Source organism: Equus caballus, chromosome 28 (assembly GCF_041296265.1).
Source record: "Equus caballus isolate H_3958 breed thoroughbred chromosome 28, TB-T2T, whole genome shotgun sequence".
In the NCBI taxonomy this organism is placed as follows: Eukaryota; Metazoa; Chordata; class Mammalia; order Perissodactyla; family Equidae; genus Equus; species Equus caballus.
This window is the reverse complement of record NC_091711.1, coordinates 8,160,684-8,180,537: the sequence shown is the minus strand read 5'-3', so window position 1 is coordinate 8,180,537 and position 19,854 is coordinate 8,160,684. Positions and strand designations below refer to the sequence as shown.

General features: G+C 35.7%; 1 long non-coding RNA gene across 1 annotated transcript; it reads right to left on the bottom strand.

The window, feature by feature from the left end:
- Window positions 1-2,759: 2,759 nt before the first annotated feature.
- Window positions 2,760-17,979, bottom strand: LOC138921208 (uncharacterized). Its single transcript, XR_011433590.1, has 4 exons — window positions 17,660-17,979; window positions 16,508-16,670; window positions 14,538-14,683; window positions 2,760-2,837 (listed from the first exon to the last, which is right to left on the bottom strand). It is a non-coding gene; the product is annotated as an uncharacterized lncRNA (long non-coding RNA).
- Window positions 17,980-19,854: the final 1,875 nt, after the last annotated feature.

The window sequence follows — 19,854 nt, the reverse complement described above, 5'->3', positions numbered from 1 at the left end:
GCTCAACATCTGCAAATCAATCAACGTGATACACGATGTAAACGGAATGAAGAATAAAAATCACACAATCATCTTAATAGATGCAGAGAAAGCATTCAACAAGATTCAATATCCATTGATAATAAAAATGCTAAATAAAATGGATATAGAAGGAAAGTACCTTGACATAATAAAGGCCATATGTGATGAACCCACAGCTAACATCATACTCTACAGTGGAAAACTGAAAGCTATCCCTCTAATAACAAAAACAAGACAAGGATGCCCACTTTCACTACTCTTATTCAACACAGTATTGGAAGTCCCAGCCAGAGCAATCAGAAAAACAAAAGTAAAACGGGTCCAAATTGGTAAGAAAGAAGTAAAACTGTCACTATCTGTGGATGACATGATTTTATATAAGTATAACGCTAAAGAATCCACTAAAAAACTATTAGAAATAATGAATACAATAAAGTGGCAGGATACAAAATCAACATAAAAATCAGTTGTATTTCTATTCACTAACAACAAACTAGCAGAAAGAGAAATCAAGAAAACAATCCTATTTTCACTTGTAACAAAAAGAAAAGAATACCTAGGAATACATTTAACCAAGGAGATAAAATAGCTGTACACTAAAAACTATAAGACATTATTGAAAGAATTGAAGAAGGCACAAAGAAATGGAAAGGCATTCCATGTTTAGGTATTGGAAGAACTATCATAGTTAAAATGTTCATACCTCCTAAAGCAATCTACAGGTTCAGTGCAATCTCTATCAAAGTCCCAATGACATTTTTCACATAAATAGAGCAAAGAATCTTAAAATTTCTATGGAACAACAAAAGACCCTGAATAGACAAAGCAATCCTGAGACAACAGAACAAAGCTGGAGGCGTCACACTCCCTGATTTCAACGTATGCTACAAAGATGTAGTAATCAAAACAGCATGATACCACTACAAAAAACAGACACGCAGATAAATAGAACAAAATAGAGAGTGCAGAAATAAAACTACACATCTCTGGACAGCTAATTTTCAACAAGGAAGCCAGGAACATAAAATGGCAAAAGGAAAGTATCTTCAATAAACGGTGTTGGAAAAACTTAACAGCCACATGAAAAGAATGAAAGTAGACCATTATCTTGCACCATACACAAAAGTTAACTCAAAATGGCTTAAAGACTTGAATGTAAGACCTGTAGCCATGTAACTCCTAGAAGAAAATATAGGCAATATGTTCTTTTGATATTGGTCTTGGCACTATCTTTTTGAATATGTCTCCTCAAGCAAAGGAAACAAAAGAAGAAATGAACAGATGGGACTACATCAAACTAAAAAGCTTCTACATGGGAAAAGAAACTAGCAGCAAAACAAAAAGATAGCCTACCAATTAGGAGAGGATGTTTTCAAACCATATATCTGATAAGGGGTTAGTATCCAAAATACATAGAACTCATAAACTCGATGACAAAGAAACAACTCACTTAAAAACCGTGCAAAGGACCTGAACAGACATTTTTCCAAAGAAGATACACAGAGGGCAAACAGGCACATGAAAATCTTCAACATCACCAATTATTATGGAAATGTGAATCAATGAGACTCGCAATGAGATATCACCTCATGCCTGTCAGAATGGCTATTATTAACAGGACAAGAAAGACGTTTTGAGGAGTATGTGGAGAAAAGGGAACTCTCATATACTGCTGGTGGGAATTTAAACTGGTGCAGTCACTATGGAAAAGAGTATGGAGGTTCCTCAGAAAATTAAAAATAAAACTACCATATGACCCAGCTATTCTACTTTTGGGTATTTATCCAAAGAACATGAGAACATGAATGCGTAAAGATATATGCACCCCTCTGTTCATTGCAGCATTAGTCACAATAGCTAAGACTTGGAAACAACCTTAGTGCTCATTAATGGATGGACAGATAAAGATGTGGTATATATGTATACAATGGGATAATGCTCAGCAACAAAAAAAAATGAAACCTTGCCATTTGTGACAACATGGATACACCTTGAGGGTATTATGCTAAGTGAATTAAGTCAGATGGAGAAGGTCTAAAACCATGTGATTTCACTCATATGTGGAAGATAAAACAACAAACACGTAGAACACAGAGAGCAGTTTGGTGGTTACTAGAGGGAAGGGGGAAGGAGGAGGGCAAAAGAGGTAAAGGGGCACATTCAAACAGTGACAGATGAAAACTAGACTTTTGGTGGTGAACATGAGGTAGTCTACACACAAGTCGAAATATAATGATGTGCATCTGAAATTTATATAATATTATAAACCAATGTTACTTCATTAAAAATTAAATCAAAAAATCAAAAGGAATGAAGGAGATCTGAATACACTGATATGGGAAAGATTTGAGAGAAAAAATATTGTATAGAGCGGGTTTTATATTATTGTATTTGTATAAATACAATTTATATTAAATGGATATATATTATGGTGACATTCTTTTTTATGAACAGATAGGAAAGAATTGTTTATAGTTCTTACCTTTGGAAAAGTAACTTGGGGTTTGAATTAAGCGGATGGCGGGAGGGAGACATAGGCATGCTATTGCATCTCTTATTTTTTGAGTATTTTGCTCATGCAAAAGTAAAAGTTTAAAGTTAAAAATACTCTATGTACTTAAATTATATACATTTTCCAAAATTCACTTTGAAATAAAAGTGATATATACTAGATACTAAGTAAACAGCACATATTGAGAAACTTCCCTTTGCTACCAACTTAAATGGATGATTTAATAGTTAAATACTTACCTATGGATTACTTGTTTGACAGCTTCAGCTCTCTAAAACATGAATTCTGTAGGCACGGGACACACCTGAGTTGAGGTAGAAAAATGCGTCAAGGAAGAAGCCTTAAATTGAATTGGATGTGAGAACGAATCTTTTATTTACTTTGTTTGGATCTTTTGATCCAGAAAGTGCTGAAATGTGCTTTTACTTCTACATAGACATGATCAAGATGGAAAAAAAGGAGGGATGGAAAGCAGCAAAGAATACTATGGAAAATGAGGAAAAGAGAGCTAACAGATTGCACACAGCTCCTTTGAAAGCAGTGGCAGCAGAAACATAACCATTTCCTTATTTAGAACTTACTGGATTTTAAGTGTAAGTAAGTTTATTAAGAAACAGTAACAGTATTATAAATTCTAAATTGTAGCAGGAGTTCAATCCAACAAATGGCTGAATATTATCTATCACATGGCATGATATTCTCTAAAAGCCAGATTAAGAAAGGACAGATGTTTTTTCTCTTTTGCTCTGTTTTCTTATGGAAATCACTAATGTTCTCTGATATATATTAAATTTCATGACTTAAAGTTACTGTGATGCATTGTGGCAACCTCTGCTAATTGCTATGAACTGGGAAGAAGAGGCTGTTTTTTATTCATAGTGGAAGAAAGTTACCATCAAAGAATTTAAGTTTTGGATGTTCCCTATGTGCATAGGTACGTTAATAGGTCTTTTTGAACCTACATCATCTGTAAGACATGTTTGTTCTTTTCTAACCGATAGAAAGAATCTATTTACTAGGCTTCTTCTATAGCTCCATTTTTGAGGTTGATGATAAAGAACAATTAGGGTGTTCATCTGTCCATATCCCACACAGCAGGTGACCCACCGCCAGGGACCATCACTCCAGTGGGGATGCTTGTACCCAGCTAGGTGTGTTTGTATTTTGTGTTACTTCCTTGGGGATGGATGGAGGAAGAAATCTGACCTTTTTTTCAGGCAATGATACCAGCATTAGGAGTCCCAGCTTAATATCAAAGTCAACTTGAGGGTAATGTATACAAGTAATAATACTTTAGTTTGTGACTCTGATGAACCCTGGGGTAATGAACAAGGAAATGATGCTGCCTAAGAGAAGAGCGAATCAGGAAACTAGTGTTGATGAGTTGTTCCAAGCACTGGTCTCTGGCCCTGCTTCTGAGGTTTTATGCATATATAACTGAAGGAGGCCTGTTACACTTTTAGTTCTTAAGATTTTTTTCAGTTAATGTAGCAACCTATATATTACATCTTGTGGACTGTAGATAATCACTCAAGCTCTCTGCTTTACTGACTCTTTTCAGACAGACCTGCAGGACTTCCCAACTTTAGTACTGGACCACCAGAACTTGGTATCTATAAAGAGACCTTGAAGTCCTAGCATTTCAAGCTATAAATTAAGAAAGTGAGATAAGAGTGTTTATGTGACTTGCCTAAAAATCAGTGGTGTGTGTCGTCAATCTGCACTAGACTCAAAAGGATGCGTGACCTTTGCAGCTCTGCTAGGTACCTAGATGGGCAGAATGAAAGTCCTTTATTTCTTTCTCATTGTAAATTAATTTCCCCAGTCTAGGCCAAAGGATCTGAGAGCAGAATGGCACTCTTCACTAGCGTAGTAGACTAGCCCGTCAAATATTGCCGTCTGTTGCCATGTGGTGCATTGTGGAGCTGACACAAAATTAGCCTTTGAAGAAAGGGCATGTAATTGCATCAGTGTGCCATGAAATCCATTTAAATCTGGCAAATGTACTGCAATTCTTTCTTAGCAATTATAAATTCACAGTGGTAGGTGATAGGAACAGAGACAGAAATGGGATGTCAGGAAAAATGAGGATCACTTGCTGGCAACTGTCTGTTCAGTTGCCAAAAAATTAAACAGTTTGAGTTTCATTGTGGTATTAGTGCTACTGCTGAGAAACTACCAGTTAATTTTTATACCCTCTGCCGTCCCTACCTTTGTTCTCATCAAGCAAACAGATTTAGTTTCCAATGCACAGAGTGATGCCATAATGAAAAAGGGTGTTTCTCTAAAGGAAGATAAATAAAAAAGGAAATATTTCTTTCTAAGATTATAGCATTTTAAACTACACCAACAGGAACATAATTAGGAGAGTAAAAGTAGGGGATTTTTTCAAACCTAAATGTAACTGTCCAGTATAGAGCCTAGTGTGTTATTCTTGTTGGAAATTATGGAATTCTCATAAAGGCTTTGGCAGGGCACATATGTGCAGAGCTCCCAAGTTGTTGAAAGTGAAAATCGTAAGGCTAATACAATGAAAACATTTAGTTTTATGCCGCATTTAATTCATAAACAGCATTTTTGTTTGGGTTTTTTTTGGTGACAAAGATTGGTCCTGAGTTATCATCCATTGTCAATCTTCCTCTTTTTGCTTGAGGAAGATTGGCCCTGAGCTAACATCTGTGCCAGTCTTCCTCTATTTTGTATGTGGGATGACACCACAGCGTGGCTTGATGAGCAGTGTGTAGGTCTGCACCTGGGATCCAAACCCATAAACCCTGGGCCACCGAAGCAGAGTGTGCCAACCTAACTACTACTGGGCCAGCCCTGCATTCTTGTTTTTTAAAGTCAAATATTGGGATGCAGTCAAAATACATGTCTCAAAAACATGGATCATTTTGCCCGTCCTGACATGGACAAATCCCATGATTGCTACTCAAGCGGGTAGTGGCAAGTGAGTTTAATAGGTGAGGTAACATAATACACTTTATGCAAATCTCCTAAACACATTTTAAAGGCCAACTATTTTATATGTAAATATAATTCATAGTGCAAAACCTAGGGAGTACAAGAGGAAAGTTCTTCAACATCATTTTGTTTTCTCTTTTTTTCCTCACCCCTAACTCTTAAACAGCTCTCTGACTTTCCTAAGCACCTTGAGGCAGTGCCCACTCATCCTCCAAACGCCGCCCTCAGAAATACATCACTATCTAAAATCACCTCGACTTATTCTGTGCCACTGCAAATATCCAACCCTTATTCTTTTTTTAATTTCCTGTTTCAAAATACCTCCTCCTTTCCAGTTCTCTCTCTACATATTTTTCCATATTTCTTCCTCAAGAATCTGCAGATGATGGCGATAATTGCTAAATTAATAATATATGGAGTCAAATGTGATTAGGTAAAATGCCAGTCTTATTTTTATTGCAAATCAGCAGCTTAAATTATATTGAAATAGACCATTTTCTTATTTCCAGATTTGGAGAAAGTGCATATTTATTTGGAACTCTAATGAGAAAATGAGAGTTAGATATCTTATTATCTAATTTTGAGAATACATTAAAACTAAATTAGGTATTTTCTCAGTATAGTGACATCATATTTCAATTTATACACCTGTGGGACTAGAGTTGGTCATTGAGCTTACATATAAACATTCTTTTGTAGAATTTTTAGTAATCTTAATAGCAATCCATGATGATGAATTAAAGCTCATGGTGAACTGAACAGCAGGATGAGCTCATTAATCAATTCAGTACAGTGTCTGTTACGGGCAACTTTAGAATTATCTATTTCCTTCTCACATCTGGAAGAACCTAGTTGCCAAATGACTATTGATAAAATGTCATAGTGAAAAAATATCTGAAATTGAAGTATACCTGCTTTGATATAAAGTGCTTGATTTATAGAAGAAGAGCAATATTTGGTATTACATTAATTCTCAAAGATATCAGTCAGAATTTTACATGAAATTAGAATGAAGACTTGAAAACATCAGATGTTAATTACCTCACTTTTAACTGCATAGTGGAGCTACAGCATAGGCACTGAATTAATCTGCTGATGACTCCCGAATCTGAATAGTGAGCCTGGTTTTGCTTCCAAAATCTGTATCTTAAACACTGAATTCTCATCAGAACTCCAGCCTCATAGTCTGTCGATACTATCTCCACATGGAGGTGTGCTAAGTATCTCAAATTTAATGTTACCAAAAGGGAACTCTTACGTTTAGTCCTCAAACCTGCTTCTGCCTCAGCCCTCCATTTCAGTAAGGATATCACAGTCCGCCGTACAGCTTAAAGCACAATCATAAGTCTAACCTTGATCATACTCGTTTACTCACTTCTCATATCTAACCCATGAGCAAGTTATTAGACCCACCTTCAGTATACGCCAATGCACTTCTTACCGTTCCCTCTATTGTCACCCTAATTCAAGTCATCGTGACTTCTTGGCAAGATCACGATAATAGTCAGTTTACTAGTCTTCCTGCTTTCCTTCTTGCTCTCCCCTTCCTTTTTCCACGGTGCGATCTGAATAATGGCCTAAAAGTTAAATCAAATCATGCTAGTCCCTGCTTAAAATTTCTTTTAGTTTTTTTCACTTAGAATGATTGTCAAAATCTTTATAGATTTAAAATCATGGCTCCTGCTAAACATTCAGACTTCAATTTGAATCACTCTCTCCTTTACTTATTTGTTCCAAAATTATTGAAATTCTTATGATTTCTTGACTATGACAAGTTTGTTTCCCAATTCTGGGTCTTTGCAAAAATTATTCTCTTTGATTAAAATATACTTCTGCTTGACTCTTAAGTCTGGCTCCTTCTAGCCATTCAGATCTCTGTTAAATGTCAGGTTATGTATCAGATTTCTTCCCTGGAATCTCAAACTATGGTAGCCACCAGATCATCTCTATCTCGTTACTCTATTTTAATTCTCTATATAGCACTTACCACTACCTGGGGATTCTTAAATGTTCATGTATTTTATTTCTACTGACTGCCTCTCCCTACTGGAATATAAGCTCCATCAGAGCGCGAAACTTATCTGTTTTGTTCACCCTGCTATTCTCAAGGTGTGTAATAGTGATTGGTGTATGTAGGCATTCTATAAGTATTTTCTAAATAAGTTGATAAATGAATTACATATTTTCAACTGCATAATTACCATGACGTGGTGAGTGTGGGCCAGGCAGGAAACCATCTGGAAAAACATTAAAAATGTTGAATTTACATGCCAGCGTGGTATTTTAGAAATTAGATTTATTTTGTATCCCATGTTTGGATTGGGTTGGAATATTTGCAACTTTACTTCATCCTTTTTGATTATAAAACTTTAACATAACAGCAGTTAGTGCATCCATATGTGGTCATGTAAAGCATATTATATTCCATACAATGATTTAAGTGCTTTACATGTTAACTCATGTAACCTTTATAATACCTTAATAATATACATTTTACTTTATAGATGAGGAAACTAAGGCACAGAAAGATTACACAACTACCAAAGATTATATGACTAGTAGGTAGCAGAGTTGGGAGTCAAACCTAGCAGCCCAGACTGTCTTTGGTCATAACCACTAAACGATATTGCCTCTTGAAATGCAACTTAATTCATTCAGTCAATATTCAACAATCGTCTATTGATAGCTTACTATGCTAATGGCAAAGTATTAAATATTTTAGGTAGAATGACAAATATTACAGTTATACTCTTCAGGAAACTTTTATTTTGACAGGCTAGCGTAAAAGTTAACATTTAGTAAAATGTCAGTTATAATGAGTTTGGAAAATATTTGATAAATAAAAGTAGCAAGGGCTAAGTAAACTCATAGAAACACCTAGGAAGGGCATCTGACATATATTGAGGAAGGAAATTTGTCAGCTAAGGGATTCTGGAGGAGCTTATGTTTAAGCTAAATCCAAAAGCATCAGTAGAAGTTACCTAGGAAAAGAATAAGCATGTTTACAGCAGAAGAACAAAGCAGATAGTAAAGTCTAAAGTCAAGGTCTAACCTAGCATATATTTTGTGTTACAGGGTTACACTGACATATTAAAATTCTCAGCGTAACTGGCTCTCTCTTGCCGGCTGTCAGTAACATGCGTTCTCATGTGAATCAGTTTTCTAATTCCCACATTTAGTGGCCTTCCTGACCTACTGATTACAAAGTCAACCATAGGTCATTGCCACAGAACTAATTTTTCTCATCCTATACCAGAGAAGAAATGAAGGATGTGAAAATGACCTAAATAAGGAATTTAAAAACTTGTGCAAATAAAAAACTTTAAAATACTTAAATAATAGAATGAATTCTGAAATGCTACAAAACATAAACATCATTATTTTTAAAGGAATTGTTTATGAGAAACATTTTTATGATTAACAGTGACCAGTAAAATGATAGTTAATATGTTTAAGGTAATTTTAATTAAGGTGGGTTGCAGTAGCTCCTCCCCCAAAGAACCTTAAACTATTTCTTAACAATTATAATAACCAATGTTGAAAGAATAAATATCAAATAGTCCATAGACTTGAGTTTCTATTTGTTTTTTAAAAAAAATTTTAGTCAGTAATATCTGAGGATTATGACTCTATAACATCGTTCCTAGAAAAAGTAATTCTACCCATCCCAAATTGTCTTTGTGTGTGTGTGGGTGCGCGTGTGTGTTCTTTTCCTTTGCAGAACACTTTTGGAGTCAAGAGAGGTAGAGAGATTCAAAATGTTTGCTTGTATCCCTGTCATCGCAAAGGAACTCTCAATGGCTACATTAATCAATTAGAGAAAAATAAAGATGATTTTGGAATAAATTCTATCATCAGATTTCAGGAAATCATCAGAATATTAAAGACTCTAATGTAACAAAAATCTTTAGAAAATGTAATTTCTTTATTCTATGTTAGCTTATTTTTTATACATTACTATGTGGCTGAAGAAGAAAATGGAGCACTTCATCTCTCTACTACTTATTGGTTCATTTCTTTTCAAGATATGAGGATCTATCTCATGATTAATTGTACAACTTTTCAGTAGCAGTAGTTGTTGCTAAAGAACATTCCATCAGAAACTTCAGAGAAAATTTAAAGACATTCATCAAAGTTCCCATTTGGAGTCTAAAGAAACAATAAAGTAGATATTGACTTCTCTTGAGGGATGGAGCATGATTTATTGACCCAAAAGTAGAGTCAATATTTACCTTCAGTGAAAATAATTCTTGATGGTCAATTAAATGTAAAATTTAATACATTATTTCTAATTAGAAATATCTTGAAATCCGTTAAATGATGACACTGTTTAAATAGCGTCTATATTTTTCAATTTATAAAAACATATGTACATTATAAGAAATTCTGTAACATATGAAATATTAAAAGTAGGAAAATCACGAATAATGTCCCATTAAAACAAAAACAGTTGCTAATATTTTGGTATATTTTATACTAGTCATTTTCCTATAAAATATTTGGATGTGTTTATAAATGTAAAGTTTGATTTCAAATAGTATAAAAATAAAATATGTAGTTTGTGTTATTCTTCCCAAATATGCATTCCTGCTTCCTGTAAAAGGATTATACATCCCCACCTATTGACCTGTGACTTGCTAAACCTTATATGCAATGAGTGTACATCTCCAATCCATTGGCATTGTGTTTGTCCATGAAAATTGCTTTGGTCAGTGTCATGGGGCATACGCACACTATCACAACCAAGCCGTAAGACCATTACATCTTTCCACGAGCTCTCTGCTGTTTCCTCTTTGTCACAACACCAACATATGTCATATAGGGGCTTCTCTTTCCAGAGTTAGAAGGTGTATAGAAGAGGGAGGCATCACCTCCTCACAGACGCTGACGTGTAATGTGTGCAAGAAGCAAATATTTATTGTTTTATACACTGAGATTTTGGGCTATTGTTACTGTGCAAAGGTGACAAATACACTCAAATGTATTAATAAATATACTGTTTTTAGACATAGCAAATTTTACTAATCATAAAGGAAATGATAAATTCTTCTACTTCAAAATTAAAATTGTTTATTAATCAAAAGACACCGTAAAGGAAGTGAAAATAAAAGCCACATTCTCAGAGAATATATTTTCCACATATGTAATTGAAAAAGAATAAGTAAATTCGAAAAATTTGCAGATATTATATATAATATATAATATTTATAATGTGTAAATAATTAAATTAATATAAAGATCAATAAGAAATAAGGATGGCATCAATTGGTCAATAGGAATGCTTACTCTTCAGGTTAGAGTGTATTAGCACAATCACTTAAGTAAACAAAGTGTTTCTATCTTTTCAAGCTGAAAGTGTACATATGGTATTATCAGAAAGTTCTCTCTATGTCCTAGAGAGCTTTGTCCTTCTGTGCTAGCAGACTGTGAGATAGCAGCACCATCCTTTGGAGAAAACACCTGGAACACTTCCAACTGTGCTTCGGTAGGAAAATGGGTAGTTAGGCTGTTGAGCAGGGCTACCAAACTATTATGCAGCTACATACAAAAGTGTAGACAAATCTTTGACATAATGATTAATGAAAAAACAGAAAGAAAGAAAAAGGAAAAGAAAAGGAAGGGAAAAGAAGCAACCTATGGACAATTACTTACAGGAGGATGCTTATTTATGGAGCTCATACACATATGCAAAAACACCACATTTTTAGGGAATATGCATGTTTTATATATGGTAAAAAACATTCAGGTAGGTATTTTCTGTAGGGGAAGGAGGCATATAATTGAAGTGTGGAGCACACAGATAGTGGGTTAATAGCAGTTCATACTATTATGTTTTGTAACTTACACAAGCGTTATCGCCTCATCCTTAGTGCATCTCAATAAATTTTTATAAAGTTTAACTCTTTCATCTCTATGGAAATATTAATAATATTAATAATACCATGCTGAATATTTACTTATAATTTTTGTCACATTTTGAATTACTTCCTAAAGACAGAATACCCAAGAATGGACTTAGTGGATTTGAATATCTTATCATTTTTGATATACATTACCAAATATTTACTCAATAGTTGTGCCAATATTTTTCCTACCTAAAGTATATGATTTATGCATCAACATTGTATATTTTCATTTAACAGTATATTGTACTATTTAACTTATGAAAATCATATTCAACGTAAAATACTTACCTCTTTGCTTATTAGCGAGACTGATCATTTTCCATTTATAGTAAGTATTGGTTTCAGTTTCTTTATTATTAATTTATGTGAAGATTTTACAATGGAAATAACAAACTCTTAAAGTCATAGTGATTGCAAGCAACCTCCATATTGTTGCCTTTTATTTATTTTTATGTTTTTATTTTATTTTTATTTTTTATTTTTTTAAAGATTGGCACCTGAGCTAACAACCGTTGCCAAACTTTTTTTCTTCCGAAATCCCCCCAGTATATGGTTGCACACTTTAGTTGTGGGTCCCTCTAGTTGTGGCATGTGGATGCCACCTCAACATGGCCTAATGATCTGTGCCATGTCTGTGCCCAGGATCTCAAAGGGTGAAACCCTGGGCCGCCAAAGCAGAGCACGCAAGCTTAACCACTCGGGCATGGGGCGGGACCTATTTTATTTTTTTATTGAACCAATTCTGTGTTTTTTTTTTATTGAGTTAACACTGGTTTATAACATTATATAAATTTCAAGTATACATCGTTATATTTCAACTTCTATGTAGACTACCTTGTGTTCACCAGCAAAAGTCTAGTTTTCATTGTCACTGTATACATGTCCCCCTTAACCCCATTTGCCCTCCTGCCATCCCCCTTCTCCTCTGGTAACCACCAATCTGTTCTCCAGATCTATATGTTTGTTTATCTTCCACATATGAGTGAAATCATACCGTATTTGTCTATCTCCGTCAGACTTATTTCACTTGGCATAATACCCTCCAGCTCCATCCATTCTGGCACTAATATACTTAACGGTATCTAGAATGGTGTATGTTTTCCAGTGGGTTTTTCCATTTACTTTGCCAAGATCCATCAGAAGAATCACTATGGCAGTTATAGCCTTACGAAATGTATTTTTTTAAATAATAAGATTGAATGTTGAAATTGCTCCTTGATCCTTGGGCTGCAGAATGAATGTTGTGTTAGTAGGCATGCAAACAACATTACTCTTGTTGTAGATTTCCAGTGGAGCTCCTGAGTGACCAAGAGCACTGTCGGTGAGCAGTAATATTTTCAGAGGAAGCAGTAGCTCTCAACCGTGGGCTTACACTATTCACTAAACCATGTTGTAAACAGATGGGCTGTCATCCAGGCTTTGTTGTTCCATTTATAGAGCACAGGAAGTGTAGATTTAGCAAAATTCTCAAGGGCCCTAGGGTTTTCAGAAAGATAAATGAGCATTGGCTTTAACTTAAAGTCATCATCTGCCTTAGCCCCTAACAAGAGTGTGAGCCTGTCCTTTGAAGCTTTGGAGCCAGGCACTGACTTCTCCTCTCTTGCTATGAAAGTCCTAGATGGCATCCTCTTCCAATAGAAGGCTGTTTCATCTACATTGAAAATCTGTTTTTTGTGTAGCCACCTTCATGAATTATCTTAGCTACATCTTCTGGATAACTTTCTGGAGCTTCTCCATCAGCACTTGCTGCTTCACCTCGCACTTTTATGTTGTAGAGATGGTTTCTTTCCTTAAATCTCATGATCCAACCTCTGTTAGCTTCAAACTTTTCTTCTGCAGCTTCCTCACCTCTCTCAGCCTTCACAGAATTGAAGAGAGTTAGGGTCTTACTCTGGGTCAGTCTTTGGTTTAGCGAATGTTGTGGCTGGTTTGATCTTCTGTCTAGACCACTAGAACTTTTGGTACATCAGTAATAAGGCTGTTTTGGCTTCTTATCATTTGTGTATTCACTGCAGTCATACTTTTCATTTTCTTTAACAACTTTTCCTTTGCATTCATAACTTGGCTAACTGTTTGGCACAAGAGGCCTGGCTTTCAGCTTATCTAGGCTTCTGACATATCTTCCTCACTAAGCTTAATCATTTCTAGCTTTTGATTTAAAGTGAGAGACATGCAACTCTTCCTTTCACTTGCACACTTAGAGGCCATTGTAGGGTTATTAAGTGGCCTAATTTCAATATGGTGTCTCAGGGAATAGGAGGGCATGAGGAGAGGGAGAGAGAAGAGGAACAGCCCGCTGGTGGAGCAGTCTGACCACACACAACATTTATTGAGTAAGTTCACTGTCTTATACGGCCATGCTTCATGGCACTCCAAAACAATTACAATAGTAACATCACAGATCACTGATCACAGATCACCATGACAAATAGAATAATAATGAAAAAGTTTGAGATATTGTGAGAATTGTCAAAATGTGACACAGAGACATGAAGTGAGAAAATGCTGCTAGGAAAATGGCACCAACAGACTTGTTCAACACGGGATTGCCACAAACCTTCAATTTGTAAAAAAGACAACTCCTGTGAAGTGCAATAAAGCAAAGTGTGATAAAACAAGGTATGCCTTCATTAGGAATTCAAACTGAAATGTAGAATATTTGGTAAAATTTCAAGAATAGTTATATTCAAATTATGCTCCATGGGAAACACAGCTGAGTCAAGAAAGAAGCAAGAGTCAGGGGTGAGGGGAGCAAAGGGGTGATGGTTCCATGTCGCACCTCTGTCAGAGCAGCACAGCTTCATCTTGGTTGTGCTTTGTGCCTCCAAATGAGACATGTAACCCTTTATTACAGTTCTATAATATTGTCCCTAAACAAAAGGAATGTTCAATAAATGCTAATTTTTCTTTCTAGAGTTTATAATATTCAATATTGACAATAATCAATATATGTGTATCTCAGGGAATACCTCTTCTCTCCACCCCCCAAAATATACAGCAGGTTTGGGTCCAGGGTTGATACCATCTAAAACTGAAGTCCAAACTTTAATAAACAGATAGGGCATCTTATAGATTTCTGAGAGTCCTTGAAGAGTTCTCAGACTGCCAATGTACAAGGAATAAGGAAACCTTACCAATATAGAATAGATTTTCATGGTGGCATAACAGGAGTAAGTGCCAAACGAGTTGTGAGCAGTCACCAGAGAAGCTCGTTCATGATGTTGACCAAGGCTCTCAGGTCAAAAGGGGCCCAAGCCATTTTCATGTTTCTTGAAAATCCCTGTATTGTAATAAAAGAGAAATGGCAATTTAGGATTACAAAAAATGGTGGTATGTTTTAAATACTTTCCATTAAGAAATTTCCATATTTCACACACACACATGCATGCACTACAGTGACTTTGTCAGTTAGAAGTCATTAGGCATAAATTTGAGGTCCTTTGAAACTCTGAGCTCTAGAATAAGTGTTCCACTCATCTTCCATAACAGATCCTGACTGAGGCTTTTCAGAAGGGGATATATCAGATCCCATCCTAACAGGGTCCACATTGTGCTGGGTTCTTGATTTATTTTATTTATAATGCTATGTTGTACAATCTTCTATTTTCAACTCATTTCATGGCTATTTTAAGGAAATATGGGTGAGGCAGTTCTCAACAGTTCCATTCATTTCACCTTTGACCTAGGCTCCTCTACTTTTGAAGAACGTATAATGGTATTCCATGAATTAAAAGAACCTTCTGTATGTTTTGGTTGTGATTCTTTCGTTCACAAGGGCCCACATATCTCAGTGTATGAATTCTGAGGCATAGGTGACTCTCTATAAAAGATCCACTCTAAGCAAATCCAAATATTTTAGATTTTAGAAAGCATAATTTAAATACGGACACAGATAAAGATTATAGTTCATTTCTTTTCTTTTCTCCATTTTGGCCCCAAATTTCACAAAGATAGAGTTTACCTTTCACAGTGGAGCTCTTTTCCCAGGAGAGTTCTCCAGTTAGTTGACAGCAGGGTAAGGGCCTGAGCTAGTTTTTGTTTTTGTTTTTGTTTTTGTTTTGGTGAGGAAGATTGACCCTGAGCTAACATCTGTGCCAATCTTCCTCTATTTTGTATGTCACAGGCTGCCACAGCATGGCCTGATGAGTGGTGTGTAAGTCCATGCCTAAGATCCAAACCCTGGGGCTGTGGAAGCAGAGTGCATGAACTCAACCTCTATGCTGCTCAGCTGGCCCCCTGAGCTGGATTTTTTATTGACAATCTGCATCCTTCTCATCCCCTTATTTGTAAGCCTTTTTCAGTATCATAGGGGCTAGAAGACAAGGAACTATTTTCCTTAGACTCACTTGCCTTTAGTGCTCTGGGTGCAATTTACCTTCTGCTAATGCCCAGCACTCACACAAGATTTGGAAAATAAAAAAGGAGAAAGAGGACATTCTTCCTCTGGCAACAGCAATGGATAATGCTTGTTGCAGGCTTCAGCTGACAAGAGTTTTTGTATGGCTAACTAGACTCTAAGTTTGAGTTTTTGTCACCAGGCGCAAGGCTGCCGGTTAGCTGTGACTTTCATGGTGGATTTTTGAACATCTCTGAATTCTGTGTGGCAGAAACACATTCTTCAGCTCTCCAACACAGTTTCTATGATATGTCTTAAAGCCCTTCTGACGTCCCCTTTATTTTCACAATTCCAGCCTTTCCAACAATTTTGTAAATGCCTGATTTCCATTAGTGATTTCTTCTGTGCCTGAAATACCAAAAACAGTTTCTATTGTCCTAAAATGAACACTGACTAGTGCAAGTCCTTCGTAGCATGGATCGTTATTGAGCGCTAACTCTGTGCCAGGCTCTGCTCTAAATGCTTTAAATATAGTAACATATTTGGTCCTAGCAACAAGCCAACAATGTAGGCAATACTATTATTCCCATTTAAAACATAAGGAAGTTGAGGCACAGAAATCTTTAGCAACTTTTTTCCTGATCACGCAGCAAGTAAATGGTGGAACCTGCAATCAAACCCAGGTGGTCCGGTGAAAGAGCCTGTGCTTTTAATTACTGTGCATCTCTGTCTCACTCAGAGAACATATACGGTGTTTATCCAAGTTACCTAAGGGGGATGTTAGACACAGGTCACATATGTAGGTGTTTGTCAACGTCCCTTGTGCCAGTTGCTCTGGAGCGCAGTGCTCGCTGCAATCCCAAGTGTCATGCTGGTCTTCTTTCCTAGCAATTCGATCAAGACTTACACTAAGTCAATCTTACTCTGACCCCTATAACAGAGGAGAAGTATTATTTCTTATGTATCGTCAGGTAATTGAAAATAGTGTGATAATAATTTTAAAATTTCATATAAAAATTAAACTTCATAGTTTTGTTACTGAATAACTATTTAAGTCACAAGCGATTTCAATGAGGAAATGCCATACTATTATAAAAATTTGCTTTATAAAATTATTGCAAATAATAGGTACTCGGATATTTATTGAATAAATGATTTTAAGAGGGTTACTAATAGCAAAAATACAAACTTTTATTATTTTTGAAACAAAAAAATGTTTTCTTTCAACTTGATTTGAATGTATTCCCTAACCAAAATGGCAGGATTTATTCTTATCAGCTGCCCTGAGATTCATTTTATTGTTTTGTTGCTAAACACCAGTATTATTCTTTAATAGTTATTACTTAATTTCTTTGAACACTCTGATTGCAAAGTATGTATTTTTAGCATCTCACTTTTCAAGAATTCTAGAGGCTGTGAGAAATATTCTAATTAAAAAATCATTTGCACATATAATTTTTCATGTCAGAGGTACTTTTAATTATGGTTATATCCATTATCATATTTATTTTATATCTTCCAAAATATATCCATTGCAGATTTTGACCCGTTTTTCATTTTTAACTTCTATTGCTTTTGATTTTCTTTTGACTATGTCTTTTTCACATCACCCAGATCTCCTGCCCAAATGCAGTTGTGCCAGCTAAAGGCAGACTTGCCTTGTTCCACTGGTTCCATAGGTTGCAAGCGAAAGCTAGTTACTGTGGACAGTACTTTGCAACTCCTTAGGTTGCAAATTAAATGGTCCATAAATTCCTTTGTTTTACAGGGCTAATCTACGACTTCAAAATCCCTTATTAGACAGTGTGTGTTTCTTCAACATGCCCCAATTTGGATTTATCCCCAAGTAAAGGAGAAAGAACTAGTCATTTATTCATAGATGGGTGAGTCCCCCCACCCCCGCTTTATTTTGTCACTTACCTCCATAAAAGCAGAGGCATAGCACATCGGTTTGTCAGTGTCCTTCTCAGGTGTACAGTGTACACAGGATTGGTGTGACACAATAGCTGCAAAGCCCCAGACTGTGGAGAGTGGATGCAGTGGTGATGAGGGAGCCAGTTGATGTTACTTATAGGGAGTGTTATGGAGTCCTTGAATTTTGTGTCATGTGGTATATTTTAGAGGTCACGTTAAACTTGAGAGCTGCCAAGAAAGCCAGAAGTTTACATAATTCTTCATAGTGTCACAGAAAGAGAGAGAATGAGCAAGGAAGTATACAGTATACAGAGGGCTAGGAGAGAATAATCTATTTGATATCTGTGTGATAAAAAGGGAGAAAGTAAAACCTACAGCAATAATGTAGACTGTCACTAGCTTTAAACATTGACCAATTACAGGCATAATCTGAAAATAGAATGCAATTTGTAATAAATTCTTGCAGCAGACAGCACAAACGCTGATTGGAGAAAAAGACATGAAAGGAATAGGGCTAGGGACATTTCCTCAGTGCTATCTGTAAGTGTAAAGGGCTTGGAAGGTAATAGAGAACCACATGGAGATTGTTTCTAATATGTTTGTATATAATTATGCTAAATGAACTCTTTATTCAAGTTATGCCTTTATTCCATTATGGTTCAACGATTCTCAACTAATCTTTTATTATAAAGTACTTAGCTAAAGAAAATCTTCATACAATTTATGCACAGGCATATGAATGTGATAACTACCAATCAATAGTTGATTTCTGGAATTCGTTTCCCGGGATGGACCGGACAACTAAGCTACACTTTGTATGGACTGCTAAAGGTACCAAGAAGATTCCTGTTGCTGATGTCGTATGCTGCCTCTATGTACATTAGCGGAGTGGTGATATGATTTGCGATGTCTCTGATAAGTTTCGTAAGCACTGATTATGTGGACAAGAGGCTCACAGCACCACAGCATGCATGTTTACACTCTAATGGATTCGTGCATTAGGAAATTGAGAACAACAGTCTTATTACCACTGAGGTACATTGGGGATGGAGAGGCCTCCAGATATGCCAACATGTTTCACTCCCACTTACCATGTGAAGGACAGAACTATCACTATATACAATCTGTTAACAAAGCTGCTGGAAGATGCTTGTTCTTGTCAAGAATATTGCTTTCTAAAGATAAGTGGCATTAATGTTACTCAGAAAACTTGAAGCTTCAATATACTCTTGGGAAAAATTAGGATTCTGTCACATAAGTGCTAGACTGTATCTACTTAAACTGGCTTTCTATATCAGGGAAAGTAAAAAGGTAATTATCAAAATGGATGTAAATGAAACATGCATTTTAGAAAATAGTTGAACCACTTATTCTCAAAGGATGTATAGGGCTGGAAAATCTTTCACCCAATTTACTCATTCATTCAAACTTTATTTCCAAAAGTAAGCAGAGATCATCCCATAAATATTTATTTATTAGACTTATAAAATATGGCTAGCTCAAGCTGCAGAAAATTCTTTGAGACTAAAATCATTTAACAACTAATGAAAGACCATTCTTTAGGGATATTTCTGTTACAGAAGTAGACGTTGGAAAAAATCTCTAATGCTATCTTACAAGATACTATTATAACAGCAGAGAGAATTTTTTGAGAGAAAATATACTCACACTAACTATCACAGTGCAGGGCTGAGAGAAATAAACGGAATCACCAGGCTCTCTGGAGAAGGGCAATAATATGCAAGTCTCTATTCTTGTTGAATAAATAGCAGTAAATTGCATGCCTAGTTATCTGGGGGCCACAGCAACATGATTATTTTACACTTGACACTCAAATTCCTCACTTATAGCCTGTATTTGATGCCTTATAATAAAACACTTTGCTTCTTGCAGGAGTAGTGGGAAACAAGGAGGTTATTGTCTTTTCATTCCCTTGGCCTTCTCTTCCTTCTCTTTTCCCTTTCATAACTTCATTAGCCTTACTGTCATCATCATGATCACTGTAAGTTAAAAGGCAAAATGTGAATAAATGGATGGTTGAATATTAAAATGATGATAAAAGGAAAAGTGAAAATGATAAAATAATGCTACTGTGCATTCTGTTTTCAACACTTTGAGTCATTTAGGTAGGAGTTGTTATATCCATTTCAGTTTATAACATCCTTGAGAAGTAAGAAAACTGAAGTTAAGATAGATTACCT